The following is a 22,957-nucleotide window of genomic DNA, read 5'->3' on the forward strand; positions in this document are numbered from 1 at the left end:
CGGAAGAGTTTGCCACGGCTACTACAACAAGATAGAAACGCGTACGTGCGCCGTACAGCAGCCGTCCTGAGTGAGGTGCCCAGAAAGCGACTAGTTCGTCGATAACATCAAGACTGAAAAAACTCATGGTCAAGTTAAAAAAGACCAACAGCATCCAACGCACGCTTTCCTTTTAGAAAGAATCTGCAGTGCTATGAATCTCACGACCATAAAGACAGCTAAATTAGCCTCTAGCTAGCACACATTGATGTAACAACTCACGTTTGAAAGATCGTTCATATGCATACTCCGGCATTCGCAAAGAGCATGACCACCGTACAGCTGCTGCAACCACTGCAACCACCGCACGCACGACTCGCTCAGCGCTAACCGCACGCACTGTCCGCCATGTTTAGACAGCAAAGTAGTCTGCATCGATGTTGACTTCGGTGAAGCCGTCTTCGCGAGACAGCTTCGCGAGAATTGGAACGCATCCCAAGATGGCAGCTGCCCGCGTAGCTGTCTAAGTAGACGTCTACTAGGGGGTATTGGAACGCATCCTAAGACTTCCACACTGTACATCTATTTTCACCACTGAATCCCGTGCCCATTTCGGTTGCCTTAGAGAAAATAATAAAAGATAATGTTACTAACAGCATTATCTACACAGACTCCCTAGCCGTCCTCACAGCTCGAAATCGAAGAAATGCAGCCGCTCCTTTACTTGGAGACATAATACACAGTTTAACAACAGCCATTGCTCGAGGAAATAACAAAATTCTGCTGGGTCCTGAGCCACGTGGGCATTAAAGACGAGAGAGCAGACATATGGGCTGCTAAAGCCCGTGACAAGCCAGTGAAGGGTATAAACATACCCTACAAAGACTGTATGAAACTTGTACATCGCAAACTAAAAAAAAAATGGCAGTCTTCATGGAATAGTGAAGTGGATAACAAACTACACTTAGTAAAGCCCATTATGGGAGAACGGATGTCGTGCCGGCACCAGGAACGTTTCAAAGAAGTAATACTATGCCGCGTCCGCATTGGAGACACACACTTGACACATAATTTTCTGCTGACAAAAAAAGACAAACCTCAATGCGAAGAATGTGGAGAACAGCTAACTATTAACCACATATTATTCTCATGCATAGGTCTCGAAACACTAAGAAAAAATATTTTACCCCATTTTCCAAACAACACATTCCTATTCACCCAAAACTGATTTTAGGCGAAGATGGACTTGTAGATTTGTCGTGTGTTTTCAGTTTTCTAAGGGAAGCAAATGTCTTACACAAACTGTAGAATAAATCAAGTGTGCATCAGTAAATAAATAAAAACCATGCTTTCCACATCATTACGTTAGCAGCTCATGCCCCATAAAAGCCACCGAAACTAGTTTCCTAAAAGGAGACTTTGTAAACAAACTGTAGTTTCAAAACACGAGTTTTCCCCCTTTTTTCACAAAACAAATTAACCTTGCTCTTGGCACATGATACTCTTAGTTGCTTATGCACCATAAAACCCAACACAACACAAATTATACGTACGCATATAAAAACTATAAGGCATTAGCGGAAAAACAAAAACTTCCTTTTCATGGAGGCACCAATGAAGGTTACAACAAGCCAATTACATTACAAGAAATAAATGCAGTGTTATCGTGTGGTAAAAATACAGCACCAGGCTCAGACAACATATATTATGCTATGCTTGCGTATTTGTCTGAAACTGCCGTAGAGGCCCTTTTGAAATTTTCAAATAAAATATGGACAACTGGAATCATACCGAAGGCATGGAAAAAAGCAGTAATAGTACCATTCTTAAAACCTAGCAAACCACCTACAAAACCTGCCAGTTACAGACCAATAGCCCTAACCAGCTGTATTGTAAAATCTTTTGAAAGCATAACCCCTTCAGGCACGAATTAAATTTTCTGAAAGGAAAAATTTTTCCTTGTGTTATTCATGATCAGTACACCAGACAGAAGTCAAGTGCAAGAAATTACGTCAAAATTTTCATATTTGAGCCCATTTTATTTGCGTCCACGTTTGTAGACATGGCACCTCAAAGCTCCTACATGAGTGCAAACAGTACAACATTTTCTTGTATTCTCTACTAAGTATGAGGAATGAATAAATGTTTTACTCTGAAAATACCTAAGGTACAGAAGAGTAACCACTTGTTCAAGGCTTATGAAATAGATTAAAACAGTCATTCTGTGACGACAGGCAAAGAAAAATTCTGCATTTGCGGCAGCGAACGCGGCTCTTCGAAGTGCAGCCCTGGCATCTGCATCGTTGGGCTTTTGGTATGCTCATAACCTGGGGCCAGTGGTTGGTGCCATCATAGCGCGTTGTGCTTGTTGGCAATGGCTCTGCATTGTGAGGCTTCTTTAGAATTAGTCAATCAGTACAACATTTACGAATGTTCATGTTACCTTGTTTTCACCTTGCCATTCCTCTGTTTCATTGTCGGAGGGGTCGGCGTCAGAGACATCTCCATTGGAGATTTTTCTAAGCAATCTTTCAGCTCTCGAATCCTCTAACTTTCTCCTTGTGGAGGCATGGTTTTGAACACCTGCGTGGAATGAGCCAATCTGGCGCTGTCTGAGCGCAAAAAAACAGAGCATCGAGGATAGAATGCGGCTCTTTGATATTGTTATGAGCCACCGTTCTCTGCGCATAAGAAGCACAAGGACAACACGAACCACGTCAATGGTTTCTTACTCGAGCGAGCGCGCGTGCCTCGTTTTCTTGTTCCTTGTCCTCGTTTTTCTCGTGCACACAGAACGGTGTCTCGTAACAATATTTTTGGCACTATTTAACAAAACTTGAAGTTGGGCTAGATGGTGCATTGTAAATTGACTGAAGATAAAGCGCACGGGAAGACACACACAAGAGAAGAAGACACAGGACACGCGCTAAAGGAACATCACAAAACCCGATCAAGAAAATTGATCTCTACCTTCCAGAGCCGCACCGACGTATCGCTGACACACCTATCTCCCCTTTTCCTGATATGGAATGCCTCCAAAAGCTCACGCGCTGTCTTATCACGGCCTCTGCCCAGAATCTTAATGTCAGCCAGTCGCGGCACGCACGCAGTGCAGTTCGCGCGTGTCCTGTGTCTTCTCTTGTGTGTGTCTTCCCATGCACTTTATCTTCAGTCAATTTTGGCACTAAGGCGCCGTGTCCACGTTTGTGGATGCGCAATTCTGAGAGCCCACCGAAGCATTCCTTCTTTGCCTACGGTAATGAAATCCAGCATGCCCCTTCTACATTACCTTACTGGCATATTTCACATGACAAATTCTGTTTTTCATGACCATTTGGAAAGAGAGCACGCGAAAATAAGATCAACTTACTCGCCCCGCCGTAAAACGTGGAGACGTCCATCTTGACTTCTTGTTTACAAACACATTTCGATGTACCTGCAACAGATGGCGCCACATACTTGACAGGGTGGGGCCAGTTGTTTTGTGCGCCAAATTCAAAGGTGGGAACACGCCTTGCGAGCAAGCTACGACGACATTTGGGTTGCATCCACATATGTGGACGCAGCGCCTGAAGGGGATAATAAACATCCGGCTCACTTTTGTACTTCAGTCCCGGCAACTACTAGATATACATCAGTGCGGGTTTAAAAAGTAATCTTCTGCAACTGATCACCTGGTCCGCCTTGAAAACACAGTCAGGGAAGCGTTCATCCAAAAACAGTGTTGTATCAGGGTCTTCTTTGACTTGGAGAAGGCCTACAATACAACGTGGAAATTTGGCATCCTGCGTGACCTAGGCGCGCAAGGTATTCTTGACAGAATGTTAGGCTGCTTGAGTAATTTCCTAACCAACCGTACATTCAAAGTCTGCTTAGGCTCAACTTTTTAAACTAACTTCATGCAGAAAAACGGCGTTCCCAAGGGCTGTGTCTTAAGCACAACACTCTTCATAATTAAGGGGGCACACTGGTCTTAAAACTTTTTTATTTACCAGTCAAACTTGATGCAACTTGGTGGGTGTGTGCAGTTTTTTTGTGCAGATTCCAAAACTGCAATTATTTCTTTTTTGACCCAGTTATTTCATGATATAACGACACTAATTTGTCAAATTTCTACAAGAACAATTATAAAATGGCCACTGAAGAAAAACTACAGATGAGCACATTGGTGGACACTAGAAAGAATAAGGAACACAATGTTGCAAGCAGTTTTTTATTGAGCAATTATTTCTTGTTTTATTGCACAACAAAGTTCAAAGTATAGCACCTAATGGTCACTAAAAAAAGCCATTTTAGAAATTTTGAACAAGAAATTAAAAAATCTACTTGCAACATTGTGTGCTTACATATTTGGCTTCATGCTGAAAAAAAAATTTACTATCTGCTATATAGACAAGTGTTATGTTTGTAAACAAAGGTGGCACTGCGATCGGCAGTGACATGAGGTGTAGGCAAAAACACAGCTTGCCTACACTGCGCCAAGCGACGCTGCCTTCAAAACCAGTTGGCGCGTGCGAATATTCTGTAGCGTAGGCATCACTTGTGCGTAGAAATGGTTTTGTTAATGCTGGCGAGTAGTTCAGCACTGTATTAGCCCATTACTTCTGGAATTACCTGGCGAAGAGCAGTGTATTGCCGTCCTTCTCCGTGGCCTCAGCAGTGCGCTGCTACGGTGGGCGACTGTATGCACATATATAGTGTCAGATTAAGTTGAATAAAAATTAGAAAGTGTAATGTACGTAAAAAACTAATGGCCAGAATTGTTCAACTCCAAAGACTATTGCTAGCGCATGCCAGGAGGACGGCGAATGAACGACTGGAAGTGCTTTTTTTATTTGTCATATGACGACTCTTTTGATGTGTTTTCTGCTGCTCTAAGCACCTTCACTCTAAAGAAAAATATTTCCAATAACTATAGTGAACTAGAAATCATAATTCTAACTCAGTGTACTGGCAACTTAAGTCAGAATTTCACTGAATAAAAACTGAATCTTTTCGCTCTTTTTAACATTCGCCTAGTGCGCGCTGCTAACTTGTTTTATCCTGCTCGATAAAAAGACGTTTGACGCCTGTTTCGGCGTTCAGACGTAGCCAGTCATTCACAGGTTAATGTATACGTGAAGGTCCGTAAGAATGCTCTCATTTTGTACCCTTTGCTCTTTAGGAGAGTTGCACGAGCGCAAATTCACGATCGTTTGCAGCGAAATTTGCACAATCTGCTAAGCATTTTTAATATTTTTGGAAACGTTTTATTCAAAAGTGCGTCATCTTATTCGCCTTATTTAGCACCTTCATAGCTGATTCCACATTGGGACATTAAAGTCGATGTGTGTCATAAATACAATAATTAAATATATTCTGCTTAATCAGAGTTGTATGTGGATATTTAATTCGTTCGTCAAAATCTTAGTGACCTTCAAGAAGAAAGTTTAGTAATCTGAGAAATAACACTGCGTGACTGCCCGAATCCTAACGATGTTTACTCGCTTTCTAGGGCCGGTGGGGAAGTCACTGGTTGACGCACGCGAAAGTGATATAAAAAAAAGCTGCTTCACAAGTTGGGCCTGTTTCGGCAATATCGCGCAGGAGTCATCACTCAAAGTAACATCAATTACCTTTGCAGCAGCTTTTGTCTCCTTTTCTGCATGAACATATGCACGGGTACAGGTGAATTGGTCTCACAGTGCTCTTCTTATGACTTGATATACAGTCGCACCTGGATATATCGAACTCGAAGGGGATCGCGAAATAGTTCGATATGCAGAAATCGGCTTGTGACGGCACTTACAATGCGAAAAAACGATACCGTATTTGTCGCGTAATCAACCTACTCGCATAATGAACCCACCCTACACTTCTGCACCTGAGAATTTGGAAAAAAAAACAAGCGTGAAGGCCAGCTCGCTCACATGTAAGCGATTGAGCGATCTCAGCGACAAGCTCTCTCTCTCTTTTCCTTTTCTTTGTTTTTCCATTTTTTGTCATTGCCCTCCTGCCTACCTTTTCAATCCCCCTCCCAATACCCGTGCAGTGCAGCTAAGGTGTTCTTCCAAGTCTGAAGAAACAGTTGCGAGCGCTGAACAAATTTCTTCCATCCTTCATCAAGAATCACAATTCGGCAGCGACAGATCAAAATTCCAACTTGTTGGAACTGCGTCCCTTTCGCCACTCGAGCCACCGCGGCAGCTCAAAACAAGGTTTCTGTGTCGCTGCGGCAGAAGTCGCGAGCGTTTTCGCTTGCATGCGATGGTGCGCGCCACTCCGTTTTAGTCGTCTCATCCACAGCTCATTTCTTGGCAGCGTGCCAAGATGCTGCGCAGCGATAACATCACAGTGTGTTTATCTTTTGATTGCTCCTGCAGTGGCAGGGAGCGAACTTGCCAGAGTGCCCGTGATGGCTTGATTGCACAAGCCTGGTTCGATTTATCACACTGCGCTTGGGGCGGGCGTAGAACACTGCCACAAAATCATTGGAAAGCGTGTTATCTGCAAATGCTGTTTGAAGCGAAAAATGCTAAAGGCCGGTGTCATGATCACAGCTGACCACGTGCTTTCGTTGATTCATAAATGCATGGATAAACGACTCTCGCAAAAAAAAAAAAAAAGCTGCTTCTTAACGTCTGCAGCCGCCATATCTTACGCTACGCCGTGCGTACAGCGCAATGATAAGAATGGACGACTTTCGCAAAAAAAAAAAAATCTGCTTCTTCCACAGGCGCCATAGCCACGTCTGTCGCCGCGCGCAGAGGGTTCACAACACACACTGGAGAAAGCGTTCGACGTTCTGTCTGAAAACGGGCTGAGCTGGCTTGGCGCATGCATAGGGCGTACTACAGCGAACGAAGGCCGGGAGCGAGGAAGGAGATATAGCTCGGCAATAGAATGGGCACACCCTTGCGCTTAGCTCTATCGCGTTTTTCGCCTCTCGTTTCCACCTGTTCTCTCTGGTTCATTTACGCACATGGCTTGCAAACATCACATGCTGGCACCCGGGAAACGATAACCGGAGATGCGCGTGCCTTTAGGGAATGTGTGCGGCGCTGCCCTAGACCAGTCGTCGCGGAACTGTCCCCTCTCATTCCTTCCACGCTTGGCTTGAAAACGTCACACAGCAAATAGCCGAGGGTGATGCGATCGTCTTTGGGGAAGGCACACTTTCGAGTGCATGGTGCGGAGTTCGATATATGACGTGTCTTTCCTATACTTTTACATGGGATTTTCAAGGGGATATTCCGTGAGTTCAATATATCCGGGTTCGACTAGTATGTACAACAAAACGTGCACGAACTGCAGGCGTTTGTTATAGCGCTATTCGTGGTGCGGCTGAAAAGCAGTCTTGACAATTAAGAGTTGCAAGCGAACTGATCAAGTTTCAGTGCAGAAGTGCAACGCAAGTTAACCGCGAAGACATTTCGTGGCCGAAGGGTTTACTTGTCGTGCTCAAGTGCCCTTTTTTTGTGCCTTATCGCGCAACTAACCGCACCACAGTTTACAGGAATATCAGGAATTATGCCCGAAAACACAGCAAGCGCTGCGCATTCAATGCAGATGACCCAAGCTTTTGCCTACCCCCCGAAAGTCACTGCTGTCGCCAGTGCCGCCGCATGTCCGCTGACGTCACAGACTGACACTTGTCTATAGGTGCCGAGATGTTAAGGCCGCAAAACTGCAAGTGGTCGACAATGCATGTTTTGAGAGAAGAGCAAGAAAGAAACGGGATTATTCAATGGGCATTCACTGGTGCAATACATACATTTACAATTTAAAATGGCTAGAAATCTGCAGGAATGTAGTCTCTTTACTTTCCAACGTCCAAGTGTCGCCTCTTTCATTTTGATTTGCAGTTGCAGCATGTTCAGTTGTCACTTTTTCAGCTTCGTGAGTCACATATGCAAGCAGCAACATTTTTTTTTCAACATACATCGTTTTGCCACGTCCTCGCATCAAGACCGCGGTGAAGAATATTCATTGCGGAAAAGAAATGTAATTTGGAGCTGTTTGCTGCTTCCCAGTGCTCTGCATTGCAAGGGAAGCAAGTGCATTCACTAAGGACTATGAACGAAGTCCACCGAGCTCTACATAGTCCCGCAGTTTACGTATTGGAGAATAAGTTTGACAGCGTTTTCTTATCCGCATTCACCTTTTTCAACATGTTTTACACTTCGGCAATCTGTTAAACATAAATTTTTAGGTATCACCTTTGACAAAAAACTAACCTTTCTCCCACACATAAACAACTTAAAGAAAAAATCATGCCCTCAATGTAATGAAACTACTGTCAAGAAAATGCTGGGAGTCCGATAGGGCGTGCCTTTTACATATTTATTGCTCTCTGATACGCTCCAGGTTAGGCTATGGCTCAATAGTATATGGCTCGGCCAGGTCATTCTACCTAAAATGGCTAGATCCAGTACATAATCTTGGTTTACGGTTATCATCCGGTACTTATAGAACATCTCCAATAGCTAGCCTCTGTGTGGAAACTAGTGAACCTGATTTAAAAGATCGAAGAACTGCACTAACTTGTTCAGACGTCCTCAAAATCTGTTCTATGCCTAAACACCTCTGTTACTTTATTGTCACTAATTGCCCTTCCTGAATTTTCTTCAACAACCAGCCTCAAGCAATTAAGCCTTTACTCTTGCGCTTCGAAGAAAAATGCCGAGGCCTGGACGTACTGAATGAAACTTAATGTATTGCACCAAGACACGTACCACTCCCTCCTTGGTATACTCTCCCCGCAGTTTTTGACCTCACGCTAACACAATTTAAAAAAATATACACTCTTCATGAACACATATTGCAAAAATTCTTGGAACTGAAAGAAAAATATACAAATTACATTGCATTTTACACAGATGGTTCAAAAACGAGAGTCTATGTTGGAAGTGCAGTAGTTAGTACAAGATGAAACAGAAGCAATAACAAGACTACCTTCTCATACATCAGTCTTCACTGCTGAGTGTTACTACGCTGTTTGTACTGCTGTGGAAAAAATAAAGGAAAACATCAAGAATAGCAATAACTACATTGACTCTTTAAGTATCCTCACTGCATTAAACTCTAAAAATGCAGTTGAGCCACTGGTTGGCAACATAGTACAGATAACGTCCCAAAAACATAACATTCTGCTGGGTCCCCAGTCACATTGGGATTAAGGGTAATAAGAGAGCAGACTCATGTGCTGCACAAGCAAGATCTGGAGATAAAACGCGAGAACGTACCCCACAGGGATTGTTTAAAATTGGTGCACAGGAAACTAAGAGCTAGACTGCAAGCTGATTGGGAAAATGAAAAGAATAAGCTACATTCTGTAAAACCCTTTTTAGGCGAATGGAAATCGTGCCGACATCAGGGATGTTTTATCGAGGTTATTTTTTGTCATCTGCGCAGAGGACACACATCACTCATAATTTTCTCCTGTGTAAGAACTGTGCGAAGATGAGCTCACAGTCAATCACATTTTAATCTCATGCCTGCAACTTGAGAATCTTGGGAAAATATATTTTACAATTTTGTATAATGAACACATTTCATTTCATCCTGCATTACCTTTAGGCGAACAAGCATTTGTCAATTTTTCTCTAGTTTGTACATTTCTTAAGAAAGCCAATATTTTAAATCAAATATGAGAACCGCAACTTCAAGCACTTCACATAACCGTAACCTTGTGTTTGGCGCAATACAATTATAGTCGCTGTTATGCCATAAAACCTCATACAACTTTCTTTTCCTCTGGCTGTGTTCTACCTGTGTTCCACATGTGTGAACATGTGGAACACTGCGACTACGTAAAAGTGCAAAGCATATAGAGAACAGGTCACGCAGAAAGAATTTGGCCATACATTGTGAAGAAGGTGAAGATTGTGAAGCTGATTCCATTCGTACCGTTATCATCGCCTAGTATAAAAACGAGACCGTGAGGCTCATTTCAGAGGCCCATAGTATAAAAGAGCTAGGTCACTTGTGCATCAGCAGGCTGTCGATAGCTCTCTTTGCAGAAGAATGTGCGCATCTTGATCTGTGTTGATGGGTTTTTTAATCGCGTGTGGTTGAGATTTCCTTTTTTTACTTGTCCTGTTTTTTCATATATGCAGCTTCACTTGCAGCAATAAATCATTTGGATGCTCTCAACGCACGTGTTTGTCTGCTCTCCTGTCTCGTCTTAGTAGCGCTGTTTCTTTCCATTCGTGATCATGTACCAACCAGCCCATATTCGCTCTCTTCAGGCTCAACAACACATCATGCACAAGCTGAAGCAAGGAGGCCTCAGTTTTCTAGCCAACATTTCAATAATGGGGCTTAGCTTTAAAGACGAGCCTTCTAGACAGAATGTTGGTTGGCTGCCAAGGTTCTTGTTAACTCTTGTACAGCCTTTGTCAAAAGTTTAGAGCCTAGAGGATTTGCTTTTAAGCCATATATTATGACTTCTTTAATAATCGTGGAAGTCCTAGGCATTGGAGTGGGCAAGACCTTCATGCCTTCAATAAGTATAGAAACCTGGGAATGCATTACTCGCCACATAGTATGGCTCAGAAGTAGACCCCCTAGGCTTTAAACTTTTGACAAAGGTTGTAGATCTTGTGCTGTAAAGAATCCGTCATCCCTATCATCTGCCATATATTGGTGGCCTTTTATTGAGGTAAGCGGACATCGGAAGAGAATAGTAAGTGAGCTAGACTGATCGCTTAGCATCATGTGGTAGCAAATATGTTTTCATTCATGTTTTTATAAACCAAACATTGCACAAGAGCGAAGTATCCATGGCACCATCAGTTGCAGATTCGCACAGCAAGCAACCTTGACGGACAAATTTATATAACTTCTAGAGGAGCACTATTTTGCCACTGCAATGGACAGCTGCCGCTTAGATGTTAGGAAAGCAGCATGGGGAATGCAGCCAACAGGGCAGTCTCGGAAATGAAACGGGGCAGAATATGTGATGGAGACAAAGGTTGGGGTCATAGGAGAGTGCTGAATCCTGCGTATAGCTGGTGTACACAGCACATTCAGAACTCCAAGCTCGACAGCATTCATGATCTGTTTTTGCTTGCCAAGTGATAAGTTTGGCAGTTTTGTTCTCAGTTCAGTCTTGCAAATTGCCTGCTTTGTTGTGCCAGCTGCAGGTGTAATGAAGTTGCTTTTTGTCACTAATGTGCACTTGTGGTCTTCACTTTTTTACGCAGTAGATAGGCAAATATGCTTCGAGATGTGCTGAAAACATAGAAATACCGCATGCATGTTAAATTACCTCTTATTTGGTTCATTAAATTTCCAAGCCCTGGTCCAACGCATGTGGTACACAGGATGCTGGCATGCAAAGCAGTATTTTCTATAAGAAAAAAATGGTCAGGCGGCTGAGCATGCTCATAAAAATTATTTGAAGACTGTGTCAGGATGTCTAGCAACTGGGAAAACCAGGAATTTTCAGGGAAATGTCAGGGAAACCATATAAAATTTCATCAAGCCAAGGAAGATGGTGCAATATATTCAGCAGTGCATTTTCATTTTAAGGTGGCGCACAGCAAGTATGTTATTCATGCACGTTGTATTTTTTTTTTTGTGCTGAGCATTCCGTGTTGACAGCGAGGTGAAACTCTCGTTGGGCCACTGACTTCCCTGACAGAACTGATTTTACGCTGGCTCTGCATGGAGTAGTACGCGGCGGCGGCGTTAACTCAAAGTATACCGTGATCCGGGATGCGATTCACGCTGTAATTTGAACCCGCGGTGTCATCATCAGCAGCATGGTTGATGTTCCCTGCACATATAACAAGCCTGGCATCTGCTGTAACGCAGGTCCCGACGGCACGCGCGGTGCTGGTTTTTGTTCCATACCCGTTTCTTATGCTCGTTGCGTGAAAGGTTACAATCTACTGTTTTTCGGCATCTTGATCACAGGAAAAACTGCACAAAGCTGTGCATCCAGAAGAAACACGAGCGCAAATGCAGACGCTCATGGAGCTGCAGCGACAGCGGCGAAAAAAAAAAAGATCATGCTAGCGGATGGGAGACTCTGAACGTTTCAAGCGCGCCGCGTGAGAGCTAATTAGAGACAAATGGTCTTCAGAAAACCGGTGTGCACAGCCAGTCCGCTTGAGCGCACACAGAAAAATTTCAAACCAAGCCCAAGGTTGCGGCGATCGGCCGGCTGCAAGGCCGGCGGTGCGCGCGGGAATTTCGAACAAATTTTCCCTTTTCAAGGGTCATTTCGTGGCTGCCGTGACTGTTTAACAGTCTATTTTATCGGATTTCTGACCGAATTCAATGTTAATAATTTGATCAATATAGCTCTTTGGACCAGTTCGTTCATACTTAGCAAATAAAAAGACCAGTACAAAAAACGTGGACAATGGAACACAAATTGACAGGACGGGTGCACCCGTCCTGTTGTTTTGTGTTTCTTTGTCCCCGTGTTTTGCGCTGGTCTTTTTATGTGTTCATAATTTGAGTGCAGGTGCCCGAAAAGATAACGACGAAAATGAGTTTTTCTTAAAATCGATTTTTGACCATTTTCGACCGTTCTAAGATGCGCTTCTCCCCTTAATTAACTTTATGGCTGTTATATTTAGGATTTTTCGCTACTTGCATATACATCCGAGTTTTGATCAATCAAAATCACCATTCTTTGATACATGCTAGCGCACAAGTGGGTTGGATCGTTCGAAGTTACGACACAGACTACGCCACTCACCTACCAGCTGCGGAACTATAGGAAGTTTCGCAACTGGTAGTATCAAAGAGCTGTGCGGAGGCTCGCATCAGTGCGCTTTTAATTTTCAGTCAACTTTTGATGTTTTTACAGGCCAGTAACACTAATAGCAACCTTTCACTATTGTAAATTGCAGAATATTATTATAAATAGGTTTTTGTTGGAAATTGTTCATCTATGCTCATTATCATCAGCAGCTACATTTTTGAATCTCTTCTCTCGTCAGGGAATTTAAAATGAAATAGTCAGGGAAAACCTGGAAAAGTTGGGAATTTTGAAAAGTGGTTTGCTAGATACCCTGAATACTTATAATGGCTAAGTGTTTGCAAAACCTTAGAAACAGCTTTCCACCAATTTTTATGCTGGTACTCGTTGCAGGCATGGCTGGTTACATTACTCGGCCTATATGTCGCCAACCAAGGCTGCTCTTCATCAGTACAAGGGGCTCTCACCGCATACGGAGGACATGAGTGGCACCAAGGACTCGTACATGCCATACAGCACTGTCCTGCCCAAGACACCAAGGAAGTGAGTTGTCACATAGTTGACCCTACTGCTGTATTGTGAGTGTAGCGAGCCTGTAAATATAAAACTTAGGCCAATAAAGGTGCTATCACTATCGCAATAACTGCATTGTCTATTCCTGAGGCAGCCTTGAATGATGATGGTGCAAGGATTTCGATAAGATGGATGTGAGTGATTGAAGTTGATAATGAAACTTTCATCTTGATGGGGAAGCTGAGAGCACTGATTATGTCTGTTATTCTCATGGAATCTGCCTTTTGCGGGAGGATGTGGCGCCAGCATGCGGGAGCGGGTGAGAAACATTGGAGTGTAGCAGATGACGCGGAAGTGCACCATACAAAATGGCCACACCAACGCAGGTAGAAAGCGAAAGCTCCCCCCTTTTTTGGCCTCGGGGCGGAAAGTAGTGACTGTGATTGCAGTATATCATGTTCGTGCAGTATGGTGGAATGTTACAGCATTTTCACTATCCACTCATAATGCACGCATATACTGTCTTCGTGTTGTAAGAGCGTGTAGCGCGGGCCGTGTTCGATGTGACAGAATGAGACGCTCTCAGCGTGCAGGTTCTCGGCAGACAGGAGAGTGCGGAGGCAGAGAGAGAAAGAGAGGGATCTCAAAGGGCAAAGACCCGAGGAGTTTGTTGATGCTGCAGAGCTAGATAGAATCGTCTCTTGTGACTTACGAGTGGCGCATATGCGCGGGGTGTCTTGACAGGATGCACACAGGTGCTTGAAAACCTTGAATACCATTGAATTACGGAAGTATGTTTTCAAGGCCCTTAAAAACCTTGAATTTATCACTAGTCCTTGAAGATTCTTGAATTCCTTGAATACTAAATTTGAACTGGTGTTTGTCGTCATGAAAACGTTTTTGTTGCTTAACTTTTATTCTTGACAGTTCTGAATGAACTGCGGGGAAGGAAATGTATCAATTTTTAGCCTAACGCATTCTCGTTAGGCGGCTGGCAACACTGCAGTGGGCACGCGGCTGCGTCGTCCCATCGCTATCGCATCGCCATCACTCACCGTGCCCATCTTTTTTAGATAGGTTTACCGAGCCGTGCGGCCGCGTCTGTACGCTGGCGTTGCCCTAGTGCTTGCATTTTTGGAATGAGCGTGGCTTCTGCATGTCAACGCACGTGATATTTTCATATGTAACACAATGCCCGGAAAGAGCAAGTTTCAGGCTATGTGGCTCCACCATGACGACTACAAGCAGTGGATTGTGCCTGATACGAGTCCACATCGGGCTAAGTGCAAGCTTTGCGGTAAAACTGTGGATGTGACTGCCATGGGTGAATCCGCTTTAAAAAGTCACATGAAAAGCGGCAAGCATATTGCGCAATGAAGGTAGCGCAAGGGAGCGCCTTGAAAAGGTGCCTGACGCCGGTCGCGGTAGGGCAGTCTACTAGCGCGTCTTCCTCGCAGTCGCCAAGCCTAAACTATGCTTGCAAAGCGCACGAGCTTGTTGCTGACGCTGAAATTCTTTGGACTCTGAAAGTTGTGACATCCCACTTTTCATACCAGTCGTCATCCCAAGCAGGGGAACTATTTCAGCGCATGTTTCCAGACAGTGAAGAGGCAAAGGCGTTTTCTTGTGATGAGAAGAAATGCACCTATCTGACGTGTCACGGTCTCAGGCCTTTTTTTTCTTTCAGCCTTGCAGCGAGAAATAGAACAGTGTGAATTCTATGTCGTACTGTTTGAGGAGTTGGCAAATGACTTTCTGCAAAGTAAGCAAATAGATGTGCACGTGAGGTGTTGGGACTCTGCTCACCAAGTGATAACCAGGTATTACACCTCCGTTTTTATGGGCCATTCCACAGCCGATGATATTCAGGAAAAGTTGCTAAGCGCCCTCGAGCCTTTGCTTCTTGCCAAGATTCTTCAGATATCGATGGATGGGCCCAGTGTCAATCTGAAATTCTTCAAAAGTCTTCAAGAGCACTTGCAACAAAACCACCAAGTTCTGTGTGTGGACTTAGGCACTTGTGGGCTACACACAGTGCACAACGCCTATAGGGCTGCTGTTTCAGCGACTAAATGGGGACTTCACTGCTTGTTGTCTTGAGTGACTTTTTGAAGGTGCTCCAGCACGGAGACAGGTCTTTTCGGCAGTTACATGCCAAAATACCTTTCCTCTTAAGTTTGTCGCCCACCGGTGGGTGGAGAATGTTCCTGTAATTGAGAGAGCATTGGTGTTGTGGTGCGACATGAAAAAATACATTGAGGCTGCTAGAAAAAAGAAGTCAACCTGCTAAAATGTGCATCGTTCAACAACTTGTGGGAGTTCTGTTGTGATGCTTTGCTGCCAGCAAAGTTGAATTTTGCCTTATGTGTGGCGGTGGCACTGAACCCTTTTCTGGTAGAGTACCAGACAGACAAACCAATGGTTTTTTTTCTTGCAAGGGATTTAGAAACTGTTCTCAGAAAGCTGCTGACGAAGTTTTTGAAATGTTCGATCCTGTGTGCCGAAGGGATAGTGGGTCTGCTGAAGATCGACATTGATAATGCCGAGAACCGTGTTCCACTTGAAAAGCTGGATATAGGCTACAAAGCAGAGCAAGTTCTCAAGAATTCTAAAGTGAACTCAGAGACGTGTTTCAGTTCCGGATGGAATGTAAACAGTTTTTGATCAGTGCCACAAAGAAAGTTCTACACAGAAGCCCTTTGAAGTTTGCATTTGTTAGGGGCCTTCCTTCACTAGACCTACGAAAAATGTGTTCGAAGCCAGAGGAATGCCTTGCAGGTTTCAGAAAAGTGTTGGACACCCTCATCACTGCAGGTAGAATGGCTGATCACCTTCGAGACACGGTGTTGCCCGAGTACACGGCGCTCCTGCACGAGCAGAAACATCAGCTTAGACAATTTGACAAGGGCGATGACAGACTGGATGAATTTTACCCTGATCTCTTGAAGTTCATTTCAACCTGCTCGGAGTTGTGGAGCATTGTGAAACTTCTGCTTGTCCTCAGTCATGGCCAAGCAACTGTCGAGTGTGGATACAGTGTAAACCGACAGGTGTGCATTGAGAATCTGAAGGACTTCTCATATGTTTCACAACGGATCGTGTGCGATGTGGTTGAGAAAGCAAGTGGTGTTCTAAAAATTCCAGTCACCAAGGAACTGAGGGTCGCTGTGTCAGCTGCTAGGCAGAAATATGGAGCATACTTGGAAGCCCAGAAAAAGCAGGACCTTGAAGCTTCAGAGCAGAGAAAAAAGCACTGCATTGAAGAAGAGCTTGATGAAAAGAAAAGAAAGAAAAAGAAGCTGGATTTGACAATTGATGATCTCATGGCATCTGCAAATGCCTATGCTGATAAAGCAGAGGCAGAAAACAATGTGACACACATTGTAAAGTCCAATAGCCTCAGAAAGACGGCCAAGGACAAGAGTGAGGAGCTACGCTCCATCAAGCTTCAAATTCAACAAAAGCTGCTGGAGCTCCCCTGAAGTAGCCCTGAGGAGCTGCTTCCTAAGGATTTTTTTGTTTTGTGCAGTTGAAGCAATGGACAATATTTTGTGAGGGTATAGGAAATAACCAACAATTTTGTAAAACTAAGTAATACACTCTGAAGGGCTAGTTGGTTCATACTAATTAAATGGGTAAAACTGCGTGAAAAAGACGGGACGAAAGCAACACACGGGCACAAACAAGGCGCAAACGTGTTCTGCGCCTTGTTTGTGCCTGTGTGTTTCTTTCGTCCAGTCTTTTTCGCGCAGTTTTACCCGCTCAAGTTGTAAAACAAATTTTTTACTTTTCTGCGGGATATGACCAAACTACATTGTGATATTTTATGAAGCTATATTTAATTTTTTTCTGTGCAATAAAAGCAAATCTGCGTAGTGATGTTTTTTTCTTCGTTGAATAAATATTTCAGATGTTTTGAGAGCACTGTTTGAATATCTTTGACATGGAAAAAAAAACATTAAGCCTGAATATCCTTTAATTTTTTTCTTTGCTACCTGTACGAACCCTGCTTGAGTTACCGAGCACAATGCGGTCACCGCGGCGCCGGCAAGGGGCAATGGGCATTGCTTCCTCGTAGCGTCATCTAAATGCATGCAACTATAGGATTTCATCTACGAAGCTTGGCAGAGAGGCACTTATACACACCCCCTGAAAAGGGCATTGTCCTGGCCGGAATGCACACCTGCAGGAAATGCGTGGCATTTTTTGGCAATGAATGATTCAGCACTGTAGCTGGTTTCTGCCCTCAGAACAGATGTGGTCGCAGTGGTAAAAATGTTCTCGGTGCACAGAGAATGGTCATTCTGTTGTGAAAGGATCCACAACCTTTCTGCCTCCGCCACGATTTCTGCGGAATCAATGACTTTGGGACACATGTGCATCTCCTACATATCGGATGCGCATCTCAGTCAGGAACCGACACTGTTCTACGTCCAGAGTGATCCAAACTGCAAGTGAACGAGCATGAACCCTCCAGGAGACTCATTTGTGCCGGGCGGTTTCCTTGCCGTTGCGAACAGTTGTACGAAGACGACAATTATCAAGCTCCCTAACGAAGTGCATCTGATTGCGTACACCGAAGGAACAAAATCCGAATGCTTTGGCGAGCACAAAGGCGAGTGCCTGTGAGGTAAAAAAAAATACTGTGCGTGGTGCAAGTGTCAAGTGCGTCATATATGACCCGAACGGCAAAAACACCGATACTACCGGTATGTATGCATCTAAAGGAAATATGCATGATGAAAAGTACCTACTGGAGTTTGCACCCAGCCTGTAACGCACCAGTGATAGCTGCAAGGATGATTTCTTCGGTGCGTGTTTGCTTTAGTTGCGTCGGGGCCTGGTGGCGGTGTATTTTTTCATTTCTTTTCTTTATGTGCGAAAGGGCTAGGTAGCTTAGATATCACAGGCGGCTGCGTGCACTAGGCCGTAATATTTAGCATTTTATTGTGACTGCCACCTGACTAACAAGGAAAAAAAATACGGCATTTGTTGTAATGCACTGCCATTCACGAGCCTCATGACCAGCTCAACCACTCTGCTCACGAACAGCGGTGCATCAGAACAAATGCCCAATTTTTTTTCCTTTTTAGTTAGGCTGCAGTTGCGATAAAACATGCTAAAAATTACGGTCTAGGGCAGACATCCACCTGTGATATCTGCGCTACCCGGCCCCTTCGCACATAAAGAAAACAAATGACAAAATATATCATCAGGCTGCGTCGCACGCACATAAAGCAAACACGCGCCGAACAAATTCTTATTGCAGCTATCAATGATGGTTTACAGGCTTGGTGTAAACTTCAGTAGATACTTTTCATCATGCACATTTCCTTTAGATGCATACATACCTTTAACGAAGTGTTTTTCGCACAGTCGAGAGTACGCAGTCAGTTGCTAAGGTCGGCCATTCACATCTTGACGTTTGGTGGCCCTAATTCAAGCTTCACATCGGTATAAGTTGAAGGTGCCAAAACAACATGCACACACAACACGCGTGTTGTTTTGGCGCCTTTAATTTATAATGAATAGACACCAACTAGCCCAACAAGAAGTTCTCTTAAGCTACATTTCACATCGTTGTTGGTCGCGGCTCTCCGAAGGAAACCTGAAAAACTGCGTCTTGCATCCTGGCACGCCTTGAGAGTGGCAACCGTACGCGGCAGATGTGGTTGGCATCGCTTTGCCAAGCCTGTGACGGTCACCGTGCCGCTTGGTGCCACCAGCCGCTGTGCACTGGCGACGCCGAGAAACGCCGTCGACGCTGTCCAATGTGTTTTCATCGGTCGCGCAAAAGGCAGATTGGAAAGACGCTAGGTAAGCGAGGTGTGTTTGCTTACTGGATACACTACCTTAAAAGTAAAATGTGCAGCACAGGTGGCATTCTGAGATGAGGTGGGTGGGCTAAAACCAACTTCCCATAATATTTTATAAGTAGTGGAAACACTGAACACTGAAAAGGCCAAAGGTTGTCCTGCTTGCTGTGAAGTTGATGTAAATACACACTTTTGCTCATTTTGAAGTGAAATGGCACAAAGGTCCTAGTTTTAGGTCCAGCGCTACCATTTAACGGTACTGCCAAGTGCCATGCTGAAGGCCAATTATAAAAGTTCATTTTGTTGGATGTTCTAGAGTGCTTAGTTTGAACATCGAAATCAGTGAGCAGTTTATTGACGATGTTGTTGTTTTTCTTATTTACTGTGAAAAATGAACAGCACAACAAGACACTGCCGACTTTTAGGCACGGAAGAAGAGGCGCAAGCACTTTGATTTACTGTAGCGATATTGGCGCTAATCCTGTCGGTATGGCCCTCTCAGTTTCTTACAATACCTATTCCTGGACCCAATGGCTTTAAAGGGACCTTCTCTATGTAGTAGCCTATAGTCAGATAGATAGTTTGATTCCTTGTGCAAACAGGCATGAAGATGAACAGTCTGGGGAAAAGGTACCCACGCACAATGGGTACTCTTGAGATGCTGCCTTGCTCAACTTGCAGGGTGTCTAGCAACCGGCAAAACCAAGATTTGTCAGGGAAATTTTATGCACCGGGAAAAATCGGTGAAATAAATGTCTGGGATACCAGAAAAAATTTTGTCGTCAGGAAAAGTGGCACATTATTATTCCACAGGCATTTCATTTCAAGCTGGTGCACAATGTTATTCATGCGCATTTTTTTTGTTTGTTTGCTGTCTTCAGCGCGTGGCGGCTCGCAAGGCTAGGCGCGATATATTACTTTGACGCGCCAGCGCATGGCTGAGCTGCCACCATAGAAGAACCAATATGCACATGAGGTGGGTACTCAATAAAATATGTGGAAATGCTGCATGAAAGTAGTATGTAATAAAAAGGAATAACCTCCGCACCAGCGGCCAGTGCGAAAGCGATCGGTGAGCTGTGCTGCCAAACTTGCGCGCAGCCAATTGGATTGGATTCTCTCGGCTGATTGCAGGGTGGGCGGCTCGCAAACGATAGGCTTGCATGCTCAGAGTATAGTGAACTAGAGCACTATGGCTCTGAGGCTGGCAACAGTGCACTTTTAATTTTCATTAAATCTTTGACATTCTTAACGGCCAATAATTATAATGAAAGCCTTTTTATTATTGTAAATTGCAGATTATGATTAATAAATAACCTTTTGTTGTCAATTATTTGTTATGCAAATTATCATCGGCAGCCACATTTTTAAGCCTCTTTACTCGTCAGGGAATTCAAACTGAAATAATCAGAGAAAATTTAGAAAAGTCAAGGATTTTGAAAATAGGGGTTTGCTAGGCACCCTGTGTGTGCATTTGCTGCCAACAGCTATAGCCGGCAAGTATGAGAGGCCAGTGGTTGGCTTAGTGGCTTGGGCTTTTGTTTTAATGTTGAAATTCATACGAATGTGCATGCAGCATGCCTGACTCTGGAAACAAGGGTTTTGGTTATGGTGCATTAGTGAAATTTATTTTCTTTTCAAGAATCTGCACATAACAAAGTCCATGCCACATCGCATTTCTTTACATCATGTCCTCGCACACAAATGTCTTGTAGCATTTCCTGCAAGGTCTTATTTTTGTCATTCACTGCCTTGGACGAACTGCAATGATGAATCAGGGTGAGTGGTGACAGCCATGCTGATGTTAGATTCTGTATTTGTACTGGCAGTTGCTGTTCAATGAAGAATAGTGTGGTTGGTGTGCCGCGGAAAGAAACGCACTCACCAGTTCCTAACTTGGACAGAACTATTCCTTCTTGCGCAAAACTGAATGAAAAACACAAGGCACGCATGTGACCACTTTGGTATGGATATTTGTAGGAGCTTGTTAATTTAATAAACTGTTTTTGACTGAAATAATGATTTTTGAATGCAACATGCAGTTGTGGCCAGCATACCGAAATGTGGCAAAATGTGCTTAACTTGGTGTACTGTACATCTTTCAGTACTTTTGTTTTACTTCCTCTTAACAAGCAGGACTCATTACCTGCAAATGGGCATGGAATTTATATATACATTATCTAATATAATCGCACAATTCTATTAGTGCATGAAGTCCAAACTTTTATCAAAAACTAAGCATTCATCCTGCAGATCGTAACTGTTTTATATCTTATTGCTATATGGCCACTTGAGAAAGGCTGCCTAATGCTACAGTTGGCTTTTAGACTGATATGCATTGTTGCCGACGAGCTAATGGAAACACATTGTGGTATTATGGTGTGCTTCGAGACTTGGGCACAGCTCGTATTCATTCTGCACAGCAATGTGCACAGCTTGGTATTTAGTCAACTGGGGCTATTTATGTTATGTATTGAGTTGCTAGCTAAGTCTTTTTCACACAGAATTAGTCTGTGCAAACAGTGCTGGATAACATCTGTGAATACATGCATGCTTTTGCTTTTTGGCCAGTGTCACTGCCCTGTAGGGACTACAGGCATTCCTTTTTTTTTGTGTAGGTTGGTTATGAAAGACCCTTGTAGGCACCTAAACTAAATCCTTTGTTGGCAGCCAGCCTGGGAAAAATTTGGCCAACTGGGATGTCACGTGGGATTTAGGTGGGCAACCTTCATTTGTGCGGGCTGGCCTCTCAGGACCCGCTGGAAGTCCATTTGAGGTGGCACGCAGGGGTGTCATGTTGGCTTTTAATGGGCTCCTCTCATTTTCATAGGGGGTGTTACATCTGCTTTAAGCAGGCACCCCTCTTTACACAGGCACCCCCGTCAGCCTCCTGTGGATCCCCGTTAAGTAGCCCTCTACTTGGCCTATTGGGTCCCATGTCGGTTTTGTGTGGGCACCTCTGATTGACATTACTGGGGTAGCCCCAGGGGTTCCGTGACTGTCCCCCATGGGAATCTCAAGGGGCAGCCTATATCCGTCTCCACCAATGCCGAGTTGCAAATCCTGCAAACTCCCCACTTCTGGCCCACTTGGGCAGCCCACTCTGGGCCGACAAGGGCCCGCAATTCAGAGCCCCATTTATGCTACTGGGGAGTAGTTGGGTGTCTTACCACTGCACTACCCCAGCGGTGCAAAAGCAACTAACAAGGGAGGAAAAACCTGTGCTCTGTCTGCAGGACACTCCAAGGCACCCTGGGCATGGCTCGCAACTGGAGAGTTGTCTGCCACTTGATTTACCTCGAACAGTTCAAAATCCAAAAGACTAGTTGCATCCGCCAAAGCAGCCACGCCTTGAATGGGCTGCATGACTCCTTGCTAGAAAAAATTGCAAGTTCACTACCGTCACAAGGCATACTATCAGGTCTGTGCCAAATAATACGGGCAGGCCATGAATGGCCTAGATTGTGGTATCAAGTAGACAAAGTTCCATGTCGCCCTGGGAATAATCAGATGGACCTTGGATCCTGAGCTTACATATTCAATATGATCTTGGCAAGAACCTACAGTATCTAAAAGCATGTGCATTCATGGCCTTCAGCAATACCTTGGAGAATGGAGAGCATCCGATGGTGTACGCTTCGGTCATCTTGATACCCAAACCGAGGAAGCTACCTAAACATAAAGAACCCAAGACCGATTTTTCTTGCGCCTTGCATGGACGAGTTAATGGAACACATGATTATGCCTAGACTGACTCAGTTCCTAACAGAACAGAGTCTCTGCCAAGACACTTTTTGTCTTCTGCTGCTCGAAGATATCCATGCATGCAAGATGACTAAGACGTCTTCCTCCATCTAAGAAATGAATAATTGACCTCCCAGAGTGTCCCATGCGAGAATCATTCATGTGCTGGACTTCAAGACAACCCTCTACACGATTATTTCTTCGACTG

The 22,957-nt window shown here is 44.1% G+C and overlaps 2 long non-coding RNA genes across 9 annotated transcripts in view; one reads left to right on the forward strand and one right to left on the reverse strand.

The window, feature by feature from the left end:
* Window positions 1-22,957, forward strand: part of LOC146203690 (uncharacterized) — a 371,705-nt gene that overhangs the window by 152,055 nt on the left and 196,693 nt on the right. For 5 of the 8 annotated variants that reach the window (XR_014703903.1, XR_014703901.1, XR_014703908.1 and 2 more), the window contains exon 3: window positions 13,070-13,219. This is a non-coding gene — a long non-coding RNA (uncharacterized LOC146203690). Of the gene's footprint in view, window positions 1-13,069; window positions 13,320-22,957 lie in introns of those variants that run through there. The other 3 variants (XR_014703906.1, XR_014703904.1, XR_014703907.1) reach the window with 1 other exon arrangement.
* LOC146203692 (uncharacterized) lies at window positions 1,897-3,435 on the reverse strand. Its single transcript, XR_014702428.1, has 3 exons — window positions 3,350-3,435; window positions 2,423-2,562; window positions 1,897-2,359 (listed from the first exon to the last, which is right to left on the reverse strand). It is a non-coding gene; the product is annotated as an uncharacterized LOC146203692 (long non-coding RNA).

The sequence above is a fragment of the Amblyomma maculatum genome, chromosome 1 (assembly GCF_055883805.1).
Source record: "Amblyomma maculatum isolate TAMU_Amacu chromosome 1, ASM5588380v1, whole genome shotgun sequence".
In the NCBI taxonomy this organism is placed as follows: domain Eukaryota; kingdom Metazoa; phylum Arthropoda; class Arachnida; order Ixodida; family Ixodidae; genus Amblyomma; species Amblyomma maculatum.